The sequence below is a fragment of the Thamnophis sirtalis genome, unplaced genomic scaffold (assembly GCF_051295495.1).
Source record: "Thamnophis sirtalis isolate CommonGarterSnake01/CBP01778 unplaced genomic scaffold, rThaSir2_p1.2 scaffold_9, whole genome shotgun sequence".
Classification (NCBI taxonomy): Eukaryota; Metazoa; Chordata; class Lepidosauria; order Squamata; family Natricidae; genus Thamnophis; species Thamnophis sirtalis.
The window spans coordinates 53494607-53510461 of record NW_028261389.1 but is presented as its reverse complement, the minus strand read 5'-3'; the positions used below and the strand labels follow the sequence as shown (position 1 = coordinate 53510461).

Below are 15855 nucleotides of genomic sequence, written 5' to 3'. Positions count from 1 at the left end.
CCACATCAGCCTTTTCCAGTCCTCTGGCAGTTCCCCGGTGCTCCAGGATCTCTGAAAGATATATCTCAGTGGTTCTGAGATCTAGTCTGCCAGTTCCTTCAGAATCCTGGGGTGTAATCCATCCAGTCCTGGTGATTTGAACTCGTCTAGGGTAGACAGGTGCTCACTTATAAATTTCAACTTGTGTTCCGAATCTGATTTTTGTGGTGCTGTTTTTGATAGATTGGACTGTTTTATCCCTTTGTGTAAAGACAGATACAAAAAATGAGTCAAAAAGTTCTGCTTTCTCTCTGTTGCTTGTCACCTTGCCACTTTCTCCCAGCAATGGACCAATTGTTTCCTTCACTTTTTTCTTGTTTTTAACATGTTGGAAGAAGCATTTTTGGTTATTTTTTTACTTTTGTGGCAAGCCTTTCTTCATTGTGAGTCTTAACGTTCCTACATTCATCTTTACAGGCTCGGGCTATTTGCTGATATTCCTCCTTAGTTATGTCCCCCTCTTTCCACTTTTTATGCTTATCTTTTTTGTCTTTCAATTTGTCAGAGAGTTCTTTATGCAGCCATGCTGGTTTCTTTTGGGAGCCGTTATTTTTCTTCTTCATTGGTATTGTGCTAGACTGAGCTTTTGTAATCTCATTTTTCAAAATTTCCCAAACCATTTCCTGGTACTCATTTTCCTCCTGGTACTTGATACACACGGTAGAACTTGCTGGCATTGGCTGTCTCATGACTTGCTACTCCTTCTGGTTGAAATAAAGGGTCATATGGTAAGTCATGTGGCTTGTTCGATACGTCTTGTTTTTAGTACTCATCGTACCTCCTTGAATGAATCCCAGATGAGTACAGAAGTACCACTCTATTTTGTTACAGTGAGGTCAGACTTTTTTTTTTCCAATAGAAAAAAGGATGGTGCAAATCTGCTATTTTAAACCATGCTAACAAAAGCTATTCTGGATAGAAACTGAGGCCTTAATATTTTTCTTACTAATATGGGTCTGTAGCTTTTCAACTGGTTCTACTGAATCCAAAGTTGTATTCTTTCTCAGTGTTCCTTGATTGAATAATGGTGCTGGGAAATAATCTGATATTAAAAAATCCAAGTTTAATATGATCTTTGGTTGTGTAGCCAATAGCCAAGTTTTTAAAACTCATGCTAATTGATGCTATTCGATTCATATTTGATCAGTGTAGTGAATTACTTTTTAACAAATTGAAAAAGTTGTTATATGTTGGGTTCCAACCCCAAACACTCTTTTTTTAGAAACATACAGTACCTCATTTGGAATTGGGAGATTTAGTTTGAATTAAATATAATAGTTAAATGGATTTCTTTTAAAAGTACATAACAAATCTTCAAATGCAAATTCAATTAATTCAAATAACCTAAGTTAGCTTGGAGTGAAAATAGTTTAAAGTATAAAAAAGACTGACAACTTAATTCTAATGTGTAGTGGCAGATTCTTATAGATATTATAAGTTATAGATACTAATAAATCTAGAAATCAAATCAGTAGATTTTGAGATGCACCATATTCTTTTGAAAATTTTGAGTGTCCTATTGAGTAGTTTCTGTTTGAAAAATAGTGGGTCACAAGTAGAGGTGAAAAGGGGAAGGTTTCAAAAGCATTTAGTCTTTAATGGGGGCACTGTTGTAGTGAAGCAATGAGCAGAAATAATTCTGATTAGACTTGGTCAATCAAGCTACAAAATCAGTTCTGGCCTCCTCCTGTTCATGCTTAAAGAATGGGAGAAGTATCATTGTTCCAAGAATTTAGACATTTTCTATAAAAAGCTGGTTTTTAATCATGCAGTTGAATTTATTTATATACTGAGATATTATCAAATGTAAAAAAAGATAAAATTAATTACTAGACAATCTGTATTGAAAGAAGAGATAATGTGTCCACTGGGGCAAGTAATGTTATTTATAAAAATTAAATGCCTATTAATTTCAGAAGAATTAGGTACACAATTCTATCCAGTGAGCCTAATGATACTGAGGTGCTTAATACTGAGGTGCCTCATACTTAATTAAAAATACATATATAATTCAGCATCATATTGTCAGGTGCTATCAAAAGTTGCTATTTTTTTTAAAAATCCTATCCTCTTTAGGAAAAAAGCAAGTAAGCAAACGTACCCCAAACTGAACATATAAATATTTGAAGTAAGTTTGATGTTACCATTATTTATTAACTGAAACCCAACTCTACTAATAGCTACAATGGCCATAGTTAACAAAGCAGATTAAAGATATTTCTTGTGTAAGAGATTGCCTGTGCTTATTGTTAGCTTCCCAAACAATAAATACACTTTGAAGTAGATTATGTTATAGGGTAACATAGTGAATGAGCTTTTGTGAAGATTCAGAATATGAATTGGTCTTCAAGGAAATGAAGTGGGCTTGAAAGGAACAATTTGAGCATGCCAAATGTTAATGGAAACATTTTTTGAGTTAATTTTTCTAGAATTCACATTGTGTGCTATGACAGCAAAGATATATTGTTTTTATAGATGTCATATTTTTCCATGGAGAAAAGTTTGAAAAGCATCATTGTTCTTGACCAAATGTGTCAAGGCAATGGCTTCAAAAGAAGAAAAAAAAAAGCGAAAGTTATAAAACTGGTGCATCAACTTTGTATTTATATGTGGTCATTTTTTCTTACTCATTCTGACTTCAGAGCATTTTCCTTTTCCTGTGCTAAAACGCTCCTTTGTCTCTAAACAGATTATTTCTAGATTTCCCATCATTTTTATTTTTTGACCAGAATGAAGTTTGTGGCTAATTGTCAAATACTACAATAATTAGCTAGGTCAAAATAAAATAGTTCTTTAAGGATTTTTTAAAAAAACAGGAGTAAAAAAAAACACCAGAGGGGAACTTTTAGAGTTAACTAACCATATTTATACATTTCATAGCTATATAGATAATACTTTTTGCAACAAATGCTTACTACTGTTTAAAATTAAATAGATCTAGCTTTTGGAGACAGCTAAGCAGATTTTCTTGCTTTTAAATACAGGGAAACATTTAATCCCCATTTTATTGCTATAAGAGCTTTTGCTGATTACATAGTGAAACTTGGGAGGTCCAGAGAGGATGCTGTTGGCCATTTCAAAACAGCCTGTTTTGTGCAACTTTCTAATGCAGCCTAGCAGCAATTGGTTTCAGAAGCATAGAGCTTTCTCAGCAGAATTGGAATGAAAAAAAATCATCCCATCGTTTAATTTTATGTTAAACTACAAGAAACACAGGAAAAGCACAGTGATTCTTTTAAATATATGGATATGAATTCTTTTGAAGACATCAGCTGCAACTGATTAATAGTCTGATATTCTGCTCATTAGTTTGTGTTGGTTTTCTTCTAGTTCATCAACCTTGGTAAGTCTGCTGATACAGAATTTGCAAAAAATGTGAAAATAAATCAATTGACTACAATACATTTACTATTTTTTTCAGATTTGCTTATAAGAACCTTCTATTTTAATAAACCTTAACAGTAATAATGTATGACCACATAACTTATTTGTAAGTTTTCTATTGTTTTTTTATGCAAAATGTTGTATACTGTTCTCTGATTTTGATGAAACTGAAAAGGAAGAGATGAGGAAATATTGCAATTTTGATTGTTGTCCCTATCTCATGTGTGTGTGTGTGCGTGCGTGCGTGCGTGTGTGTGTGTGTGTACTTAAAGATTTTGGGCAAGTAACCATTTTATTCTGTTGTAAGTTTGTTTAAAAATATTATGCATCTGGAAAGACATGCTGTTTTATCTGGTTTAAGAAATGAAGCAATAGTACATACAAGAAATAAAACAATCCCTTTTTACTTTTCTTACTAGAACCTCAATTTAAAAAGGCAGTATATTGCATCACTTTGCTATATATTAAAAAAAACAGTAATGTATAACGAAGTGCAATACTATGAGAGTTGTATGCTCTTCTTAACAAAAACAAATGCACAAAATGCCAGAGCATGCATTTATAACATTAGAGCAATTGAAATTTTAGTTCAAGTGGAAGAGATTTCCACAGAACTTGGCAGATGGAACAGGAAACCACTTTTTTAGGCTGCAAATATGTAAGGCTAGTAGAGTTCCCATTGGTGTTTTAGAACTAACCAGAATGAACAGGTATGCTTCTATCAAATATTATAACATGCAGTGGTGGATACGAGCGGTATGCCCCGATACGGGCATACCGGTGCCTGCTGGGAACACCAGGTACCGCTCCAGTACGGTGCTCCAGAGGGCCCACCCACCCGCCCTTCTTACCTATATTTGAGCTGATCAGGGCTTTCACACATGCACATGGATTGTACGGCACCTGCGCAACACTCTGCCGAGCAGCTGGAGCATTGCGGGCGGTAAGTACGTGCACGTGGACACTGGGCCCCATTGCAGCATACCGGTTGCAACGGGATCCGGAACCCGGAACCCACCACTGATAACATCAAACTAACCATTTTCTCTGCAATTGGCTACTCTGGTGCTAAAGATGATTTCTTGATAAAAAAATTTACACACTATAGATACCTAAAAAAATACTGTAGCCATCTCTGCTCATGTAAGCCATAAAGCTTTTTTATTTTAAATTACTGTATGATTAGGGAAACTAAAGCTCAGTAAGATCTATCTGTTCTTTGACTTTTCAAAAAAGATGTTGAATTTTAGAATATTATGACTAAAATTATGTACTCATCTGTTTTGATCACTTCTGATTTGGTTTTAGTTTCAAACATAAAGATATTATCAACTTGTAAAATATTTTGCTATACTTTTAAGATAGGCAGCAACTAAATGCAACTTGCATACTCTAAACATGCTGCTTTTTAAAAATAAATAACACTCCCAGATTGATCATGAAGACAATATCAGGAGTAGATTATTTATTTTTAGTCTTATGATAAATATTGTTCTAACATTAATTTCTGAAAGACATACACATTCACAATTTTTAGTCGACAAACTGACATTTTGTGGTTAGAATTAAATACTACTACTACTATAAGGTGACCAGACGTCCTGATTTCAGCGGGACAGTCACGATTTATAACAATTTGTCCTGTGTCCCGGGGCGTTTTAAAAAAGTCACGATTTTCTGGCTTCATGTTGAAAGCCCAGTGGATTTGCTTAAAAATCCTAACCGGGGCAAGACAAAAGACACCCTGTCTAATCCCTCTCTCTGTCTCAGTACTTTCATTGAAGATATTAAAACATTAAAGCAAGAAAACGGACCCCCCCCGCGCCCCTTTTACCTCATTTTATAAGAAAAAATGACCAAGTACCATAGAGCTCCAGGAAATACTTGGCTAGAGAGGTAGCGAGTGTTCTTTTCTAGATTTTTCAGAGGGGAGGGGCACGGAGGTTGGAGGTCTGCTCGTGTGAAAAAAATGGTGGCAAAGTTTCTTTGAAAAATATTTCCCTGAACATTTTAATTTGCTCAGTTCTTTGTATTAACATCTACACCATTCTGGATTGACTTGGAGTGCTCACTTGTGCCTGCTGGTAAGTGAGCTGGGTTTTTTCTTTTCTTTTTTTAATGTATTTTAAAATAATATTTTATTTATTGTGCATAGGATTTTTTAAATTTTATTCTGTGTGGATTCTTTTTTTAAATTGTCTTAGACTATTTAAAAAAAGATTCTATCCAAAATAAATTGAAGTGAAACCATTTTTAAAAATTCTATGCACAATACTTTGAAATAGATCGTACATAGAAAGAATAGTTTGAAATGTTTTACTTCAATTTATTCTGTGTGGATTCTTTTTTTAAATTGTCTTAGGCTATTTAAAAAAAGATTCTATCCAAAATACAAAATACCAGCTAACAGTTATTCACTTAAGAACTGTGGCAAGAAAGGTGGTATAATGGGCTTAGTGACCAACTGTGGCAAGAAAGGTGGTATAATGGGCTTAGTGACCAAAGTTACAATGGCATTGAAAAAAGTGACTGATGACCATTTTTCACACTTAGCGACCATTTTCACACTTAGTGACCGTTGCAGAATCCTCATGGTCACGCGATCTAAATTTTGATGTTTGGCAACAGATTCATATTTATGGTGGTTTCAGTGTCCTGGGGTCATATAATCACCTTTTGACAAAGTCAAATGGGGAAACCAGATTCACTTATGTTATTAACTTACCAGCTACAGTTATTCACTTAAGAACTGTGGCAAGAAAGGTGGTATAATGGGCTTAGTGACCAAAGTTACAATGGCATTGAAAAATGACCATTTTTCACACTTAGCGACCATTTTCACACTTAGCGACCGTTGCAGCATCCTCATGGTCACGCGATCAAAATTTTGATGTTTGGCTTCTCCTTCTTCTCCTTTTCCTTCTCCTTCTTCATTTTAGCCATTGTCTATCCACTGCAGGATGAAGGCCTCTTCTGCATGTTTCCAACCTTTTGCCAGTTGGGCCCGCAATACTTACTCATTGATTCATCTTATTTTAAGTCTCTTTCGTGAACACTTTTTATCAAGTGGGAATCATTCTATGACTGCCTTGTTCCAGTTCTTCTTGCTATGTGACCAGTTCATTTTCATTTCAATTCTTTTACTGTCTTGATGATATCATATACTTTCATTTGTTCTTTAATCCATGTGCAGGTCTTTTTATCTTGTCTTGTAATTCCAAGCATGTATCTTTCCATGGCTCTTTGCGACACTCATAGTTTTTGTATCTATTGTGACGTTAGTATCCATGTTTCTTTTTTTTTTTAACTTTTTATTTTGTTTATGCAAACATAACATCTTTGCAACACATTACACTTCTTTTACATATCTGTTGTGATTCTTTTATCTGTACATGTAAATCTTATATAACTATAACTATATGTATATATACATTTATATTATTTCATACTTTTTTCTCCTTTACATTTGACTTGTTTTATATCCATTTCCTATTATTTATTTGCTACAGTCTATTTGGTAATACTACCTTTTATTCATTTTCCGGTTTTGTAGTTATTTTTTAATTTCTTGATTTTTCTTTTCTTTTTTGCTTTACTTTCCCCCCCCCCTTTCCTTTAGCCAATTATACCACAAATCTCATACAGAGTAATATTCAGATTCTGCTTTATCTTTTAATTCTTTCATGAGCCTATCCATCTTTGCACATTCCAATATTTTTTTATTACATTTTATTCTGTAGGTGTGTAATTATTTTTCCAATTTTGTGGGAATGAGATTCTTGCTGCTGTGATTATGTGTAGAATTAAATATCTAATATTTTTCTCATAATTTCCCTTTATAATTCCTAACAGAAATAATTCCAGTTTTAATTCAATTTGGTGTGTGGTAATCTCCTCCAAGCCAGTCTTTTATTTTTTTCCCAATATTTTTTCGCAGATGCGCACGCCACCACATATAGTAGTATGTTCCGTGTTGTTGGTTGCATTTCCAACAGATAGGTGAGCACTCTGGGAACATTTTCTCAATTCTCGCTGGTGGGAGATGCCATCTGTAAAACATTTTGTACATGTTCTTTCTATATGCCATTGCTTCGTTAATTTATAATTTATTTCCAGATTTTTTTTCTCATTCTGCCAATTCTATAGTATACCCAAAAGTTGTCACCCATGTTGTCATCGTTTCTGTCACCGTTTCTAGGATTTAGGATTTTATTTTTTAGGATTTTATTTATGATTTATAGGCTGCCCTTTTCCCTGAGGGGACTCAGGGCGGCTTACAATACATGGGAAGGGGGGTGCAAAACAAAAACATAAGACAGTGCATAAATAAAAATAAAACAATAAAACGCAACTTTCATTCAACATTCGGGTGGGGCGAATTAGAATCTTATCCCCAGGCCTGACAGGATAGCCAGATCCTAAGGGCTGTGCGGAAGGTCTGGACGGTGGTGAGGGTGCGAATCTCCACGGGGAGGTCGTTCCAAAGGGTCGGAGCTGCTACTGAGAAGGCTCTCCTCCGCGTAGTCGCCAGTCGGCACTGACTGGCAGATGGAACTCGGAGGAGGCCTAATCTGTGCGATCTAATCGGTCGAAGGGAGGTAATCGGCAGGAGGCGGTCTCTCAAGTACTCAGATCCACTACCATGGAGAGATTTATGGATGGTAAGTAGCACCTTGAAGCGCACCCGGAGATCAACAGGTAGCCAGCGCAGCTCGCGGAGGATAGGTGTTATGTGGGCGAACCGCGGTGCGCCCACAATCACTCGCGCGGCCGCATTCTGGACTAGCTGAAGTCGCCGGATGCTCTTCAAGGGCAGCCTTCTTACATTTTAATTCTTAATAAATAATGATATATTTTTAATCAATTTTTCTTCGGTTCCCTGTAGAATTTTATTCAGTTCTTGTGGCTCCTTATAGAATCCATCCCTTTCTTTGTCTTTTTTATACCTTGCCTGTATTTGGAAATATGGCCACCAGCCTATGTCTATTCCCTCATCTTTCAATTCTTGCCTTGTTTTTAGCCTTTCTTGGTTGCACTCAATCCAGACAAGACCGAGTGGCTATTGATGTTGCCTCCCAAGGATAGTCCAGACATTCCACCTCTTAGCCTGGGGGGTGAAATTATGCACCCCTCAGAGAGGGCCCGCAATTTGGGTGTCCTCCTGGACCTGCAGCTGACGTTAGAACACCATCTGTCAGCTGTGACCAGGGAGGCTTTTGCCCAGGTTCGCCTGGTGCACCAGTTGCGGCCCTATCTGGACCGGGAGGCACTTCGAATGGTCACTCATGCCCTCGTCACCTCAAGACTGGATTACTGTAACGCGCTCTACATGGGGCTGCCCCTGAAGAGTGTTCAAACACTGCAGTTGGTCCAGAATGCAGCCGCGCGAGCGATACTGGGTGTACCTAGATACACCCATGTTACACCCATCCTCCGCGAGCTGCACTGGCTCCCTATTGGTCTCCGAACGCGTTTCAAGGTGCTAGTCGTTACTTTTAAAGCCCTACATGGTTTAGGACCTGGCTACCTGAGAGACTGCCTCCCGCCACATACCTCCCAATGACCAACAAGATCGCACAGGTTGGGACTTCTCCAGGTGCCGTCGACCGGACAATGGCGGCTGGCGGCCCCCTGGGGGAGGGCCTTCTCTGTAGCTGCGCCGGCCCTGTGGAACGATCTACCCATAGAGATCCAGACCCTTACTACTCTCCCGGCCTTCCGTAAAGCCACTAAGACCTGGCTGTGCCGGCAGGCCTGGGGCTGTTGATCAATGTCCAGCCCCACTTAGACTGAATGGATGTTGTGTAATTTTACCAATTGTATTTTTTTTACTTTTAAATTTTTAAATGCTTTTTTATCTGTCTGTAAGCTGCCCAGAGTTCCAAGGGAGTGGGCGGCATACAAATGTTATTAAATTGAAATTGAAATTGAAATCTACTATGTCTTTGTATCTTATTATCTTGTTTATATCCAATACATTCAGGTATATCAGAGCTTCCATAGTGGATAGCCAAATTGGAATTTTGTTGTAATGTTTTTTTGACCATATTTGAAGTAGAGCTTTTCTAATTAAATGTTTTTGGAAGTAGCTATGGGGTTTTTTTATTAAAGTTTTTTTTATTTTTTATTTTCAAAACAATACAACACATAAAATCTTCCTTTTTTACATACTGTGGAAAGTGTATCAGTTGGTTACAAAAGTCTTTCGTGCATTTCTTCCACAGTCATCAAGCATAATTCATATTAACTCAAGTATTTTAACTCAGATATTTATACATGTTACCGTCATCATACCTCCATTTTCATTTGACTATAGTTGTTTAAACGTCCTTCATCATAAAATATACCAAGATTTAATACATAACCACATAATGGCATTTCATTTACTATTTCTAAAATCCTCCAATGACACTAAATCCTTATATCCTATTCTAGCTAAACATCCATAATATGTAATAACGAAGTTTTCTATCCTTCTTTCCAAATCATTGTTTACAAGTTACATCTTATTTCTTTATATTGTACACACAAACAAACACACACACACACACACACACACACACACACACACACACACGTTATTATCATTATCCCTCCTTTATTTGACTATATCCTGCATCATATCATTTCCCCCCTATTAATCAAGACTTAACTGAATCTAACAATTCTTTATTATTATTATACAATTGTATCACAGCGGCCAGTTGTTTCGCCGGATTTGGCATTGGTTACTAGTCGGGCCCCACCCAGGGGCCTAGGACGTCGTAACGTATTTTCGTAATATGCGTGCAGATCCAAGCAGTGCGGCTTTTTGCATTTGACTGATGGTGATTTTGTCAATTTTTAACTGTTTTAAATGTAATTCCAGTGCTTTTGGTATAGCACCCAGTGTGCCAATTACCACTGGAATTATCCCTGCTGGTTTGTGCCATAGTCGTTGAATTTCGATTTTTAAGTCCTGGTATCTTGCGATTTTTTCATGTTCCTTCTCAGCGACCCTGCTATCACCTGGTATTGCGATGTCTATGATTGTGACCTTATTTTTCTCAACCAGTGTGATGTCTGGTGTATTATGCGCCAGTATTTTGTCGGTTTGTATACGGAAATCCCACAAGATCTTGACCATCTGATTTTCGGTGACTTTTTCAGGCTGATGTTCCCACCAGTTTGTTGCTGTTTTAATATTATAATTTTTGCACAAATTCCAATGGATCATTTGTGCTACTGAATTGTGCCGCAATTTATAATCAGTCTGCGTGATTTTTTTACAGCAGCTGAGTATGTGATCAACAGTTTCATCAGCTTCTTTGCAAAGTCTGCATTTGGCATCATCAGAGGATTTTTCGATTTTGGCCTTAATGGCATTTGTGCGGATAGCTTGTTCTTGCGCAGCCAGGATTAGTGACTCTGTTTCTTTCTTTAATGTACCTGTTGTTAACCATAACCAAGTTTGTTCACTGTCCACTTTATCTTTTATTTTTTCCAGAAATTGGCCATGCAGTGCTTTGTTCTGCCAACTCTCCATTCTTGATTTTATCACATCTTTTCTGTATTCTTGTTTCGTCTGTTGGGCCTTCAGTAGATTTTTGTTCTTTACTTCGATTAATAGATGTTCTTGACTTTCTTTTAAATAATCAGCCAGTGCATGTTTTTCGTCTTCAACTGTTTGCTTCACTTGTAATAATCCTCTGCCACCTGATTTTCGGGGCAGGTACAGTCTATCAGTATCACCACGTGGATGTAAACTGTAGTGCATTGTCATTAGTTTCCTGGTTTTTCGGTCCAAAAGGTCCAAATCAGCTTGTGTCCAGTTAACTATACCAGCTGTGTATCTTATAACTGGTATTTCCCAGGTATTTATGGCCTTGATTGTATTTCCACCATTCAATTTAGATTTCAAAATTTTCCTAACTCTGTTGGTGTACTCTCGCCTGACAATAGTTTTTACTTCTCCATGCTTGATGTTATCCAACTGCAGAATGCCTAAGTATTTGTAGGCTTCATTTTCTTTGCATTTAATTAATTGGCCATTGGGCATTTCAATTCCCTCACATGCAGTGATTTTGCCCCTTTTTATGGATACAGTGGCGCATTTTTCCATGCCAAACTGCATTGAAATATCTGTGCTGAATACTCGGACTGTGTTTGTCAATGATTGGATTTCTATTTCTGACTTTCCATAGAGTTTCAAATCATCCATATATAGTAAATGCGAAATTTTTTCAGCTTCTTTGGCTGTTTGGTAGCCTAATTTCATTTTTTTTAAGATTACTGATAGTGGGATCATTGCGATGATGAAGAGAAGAGGTGAAAGTGAATCACCCTGGAAAATTCCTCGCTTGATATTAACCATTCCGTAGATCTCATTCCCTACTGCCAACTCAGTTCTCCATTGTTTCATCGCCTTTTCAGTAAAGGATGTAATATTTTTGCTAATGCCAGTTGTTTCTAAGCATTTTATGATCCAACTATGTGGCAGTGAGTCAAATGCCTTTTTGTAATCAATCCAGACCATATTCAAGTTCGTTTTTCTGTTCTTACAATTTTCTAATATCATTTTATCAATTAGAAGCTGATCTTTGGTGCCCCTGCTCCTTCTTTTGTTGCCTTTTTGCTCTACTGGCAAGATGTTGTTTGTTTCCAAATAATCCATCATGTTATCTGCAATAATGCCTGTGAGTAATTTGAAGGTTGTTGGCAAGCATGTTATTGGTCTGTAGTTTTCAGGTGTTGTTCCTTTAGTTGCATCTTTCTGAATCAAGTATGTTTTTCCAGTTGTCAACCATTCATCAATTTGGCCCTTTTGTAAAATTTCATTCAGTTGCCTGGCCAATATTGCATGTAAACTGGTCAGATATTTGAGCCAGAAACCATGTAATTGGTCCTTTCCAGGTGATGTCCAATTCTTTACCTTTTTAACTCGATTTTTGACCATCTCAGTTGTTATTTTTAATACTTGCATTTGTTTGTTGCCAATGCTTTTCTCAAAGTCATGTATCCACTTTGCTTCCTTGTTGTAGTCCTTTGCATTTTCCCACAATTCTTTCCAGAATTCAACTGTGGCCTGTTTTTCTGGTTTTTCACTTTTGGTGTCACCATTCACATTAAGACTTTGATAAAAACGCCGTTGGTCTGATCGAAATTGCTGATTTTGTTTATATTGGATGATTCGTGCCTCATATCTTTCAATTTTTCTAGCTGTTGCTGTTATCTGCTGTTTTACAATCTCTACAGCTTCATTGATGTTTCTTGTATCCAATCTATATCTTCTGATTAGCCGATCTATGATTTTGTTGTTTTTAAGCCGTTGCTCATGTATGTTCTTTTAGTTACTAGCATCTGCCCTTAATTTTTTGATTTTTTGTTCTAAACGGATTTTCCACTTTGGCTTTGATGCTTTTTCTGTTGTGTGACTAGGTACTTTAATTTTAATGCCTAGTTCATTAGTGACTATTACAGCTGCGCTGTACATTAACTGGTTTGTTTCCAAGATGGATCCCGGTTCAATTGTTGAAAACACTGCATTAACCATTTTCATGATAGGGGCCAAAATTTTCTTGGGCACAGTTTTTAGTGATGGTAAACGTTGCCTTTCCTCATTAAGCAGAAAATGCTCCATGATCTTATCCTTCAATTCTTTTTGTTTTTGAGTTAGTTCATCAGTTGGTTCAGTGATAACTGGTTCTAGTGGTGGTGATGTTATTTCCTCCCCGAGAGCTTCTTCTGGGAGTTCTACTATAATGTCTTTAGTTGTGTCTTGAATATCAGTTATTTCCGCTTGTGATATTGTTTTTTGGGTTTTGCAATTTGCCTGAATTTCCTCATGTTCAACTTCACTAAACACTTTATTCCGTATAATAAATCACCTTTGATCTGCTAGTCATTGTTCACTAACATTTGAATCTGGATATTGTTCTTTCCATAATTCATACATTCGCTTTAAATAGCCCCTTTTTTCTGGCTCTGAGTTGTAGTAACAGGCCATTATGGCACGGTTTTCATCTGCACTATATTTTTGTCGTTTTGTTGGCTGGTCCACTTGTAGCCCACTTGTCGACGGATGTCCAGGGACCCCAACATCCGCCGCGGCCCTTGTTAACCCGCGCGACGACCGATGCGGTATGGAATTCTTATTTGTTTTTTTCACCATATTGTATGGGTTGGCGGGTTTGTTTTTACGGGACCAGATGCCAACCTGACCCCAACCCTCCTCCTTTCTCATCCGGGCTTGGGACCGGCAACGGCGGAGTTGTTGTTGTTGTTGTTGTTGTTGTTGTTGTTGTTGTTGTTATTATTATTATTATTATTATTATTATTATTATTATTATTATTAACCTTTATATATAATCCAAAAGGGTTTCTAATCTTCCTTTCATGGGTGCCATTCAATATTCATATCCAGTTATTACTTATCATAACCACACATTGTATACATTATTATCATTATCAATTATTTATAAACTATATAATAAACTATATTATCACTAAATTTTGCTAAGTTTAGCTAGTTTTAAATTATACTCTTCCATCTGTCAACCAGTATCTTTCCAATAACAAAACCGTGTCATATCTTCTGTCATTTGTAGCATCAATCCTCTAATCATCTCCTTAATCAGCTTTGTATGGACTCCACTTAGCAACTCTTTGCTTATAAGATCTCTCATGTAATTTCAATGCCCTTCTTCTGTTTCCTTAATCTGCTTATCTTTGATTGTCGGTGGTGTTATCAAAACTATTGCAAAGTGTCGACTGCGATCTCAGGGGCGGTTTGCGCACACATATGCAGGTGGGTGGAGCATGCACGCGCAATAGCATGCGGACATACATTTTGGCACGCTTTTAGAAAAAGGTTAGCTATCACAGTTCTATTCTGTTTCTTTATCTATGGAATTAGTGGTTGCTCCCAAGTCTGCAAGAGCAGAAAGTTCAACCTTCTGCCTGGAGTCTAAAGTAAGGCTAACAGGATAATTCAGTATGTTTGCCTGCAGTCATCTGACTGAGCATTTATCACATGGTGTAAGGCCTCCCATTGGACCTCCTGAGAAGGGTGCCAGAAAAATTTTCTTATTATGCTGCTTCAGAGTAAGTTGGTCACTTGTGGGCTACATGCTCTGTTGGTTTACAAGTTCTGCATCTAATTGCTGTGTCCAACATTAGTGCTTTTACTGAGAATTCCCTGTTTATGTGTCCAGAGGCCCTGTAGTAAAATCCCTTCTTCTTTGTTTCTCTACTGAATACAAGGATCTCTTGGCTGCTCTGATTTGCATGGGTTCTTCCACACTAGATTCTGAGAAGACTATTGGGCGGGATGGTATGGGGGAACATAGGCTGTAGGTTCTTTTCTCTTACCCTTTTCTTCCTGCCTTAACTCTTCTAGGGGCATCTATTATTACACAACATTGGTATAGCTCTTTCAGAGGTTTGGGGGTACCATGCCTCACCAGCTTGGCTCTTAGGTCTTTACCCAGCCCCTTTCGAAACTAGACTATTTGTGCTAAGATAGTCCTCCCTACATTTCCAGCTTCCCAATCTCTAAACCAGCAGTGATTTTGTAAAGTTCTGATCATTGTCTAGCATCAGTTTGTTCCCCTCAATGAATTGCATTGCCTACTTGGCAGCTGCTTCCTTTAGCAAACTCAACAGAAAAGTCACTTTAGTTGGTGGGAAATTCCATTGGCCTGCCTGCCATAAAGATTTCATATTAAACAGTGAATGTCTGGAATTGATCCTGACCCTCTACAGACTTCTCTATCGAGCTCTCATGGGAAAGTGGAAGGATTGGCTGAATCATAATTTGTTGTGCTCCTGCAGGTTGGGGCAAATTGTGCCATGTTGTTGCAGTAGTTGTATCAGTGGCCTGCTGCAAATTGCTTATTGGTTGTGAGAGATAATGCCCGTGGAGGGGGAGCTGGGTGATGGACTATAGTGGAACATCAGTTTCCAAGGAAAGCAATACAGGTAATCTTCCAGGTATGAACATTCATTTACCGAATTTTCACAAGAATGAATTTATTCAGAAAGGGTACTTACATTAGACATTAAAAACTGCGATAAAAAAGAGGCCTCTTAGAGCCATGTGACTTGGATTCAGTCACTGCTGCAGTGTTGGCTATTTTTTACTCTGTGACTTGGCTATGCCATTTGGGGTTACAACCAATGTTTCTTCTAAGCTGCGCGGCCGCGCGGCCACACACGTGGCAACAAAACACCGTGCAGCAGTTTCCAACTGCCGCACAGTGGTTTTTGTGAGACGTCTTCCACCATAATAGGAGAGGAGAGCCAGCATGGAGATAGCAATCAGTTCTAGGTCCACAAGTAGCTCAGAGAAGGGGTGTGGGGGATGGGAGAAGGCATGGGATGGGCTCCCAGCAGTGGCTGCTCAGATTTTCCAGAGAGCGAGGGAGGGAGGGAGAGAAAGAGTATCCCTCCTTC

General features: G+C 37.7%; 1 protein-coding gene across 26 annotated transcripts in view; it reads left to right on the top strand.

The window, feature by feature from the left end:
- Positions 1–15855, top strand: part of NRCAM (neuronal cell adhesion molecule) — a 134004-nt gene that overhangs the window by 42694 nt on the left and 75455 nt on the right. The window contains exon 1 of one of the 26 annotated variants that reach the window (XM_087723582.1): positions 3364–3382. The exons of the other annotated variants lie outside the window; for them this stretch is intronic. The gene's annotated coding sequence lies outside the window, so the exon portion shown is untranslated. Of the gene's footprint in view, positions 1–3363; positions 3383–15855 lie in introns of those variants that run through there. 26 annotated transcript variants of the gene reach the window in all.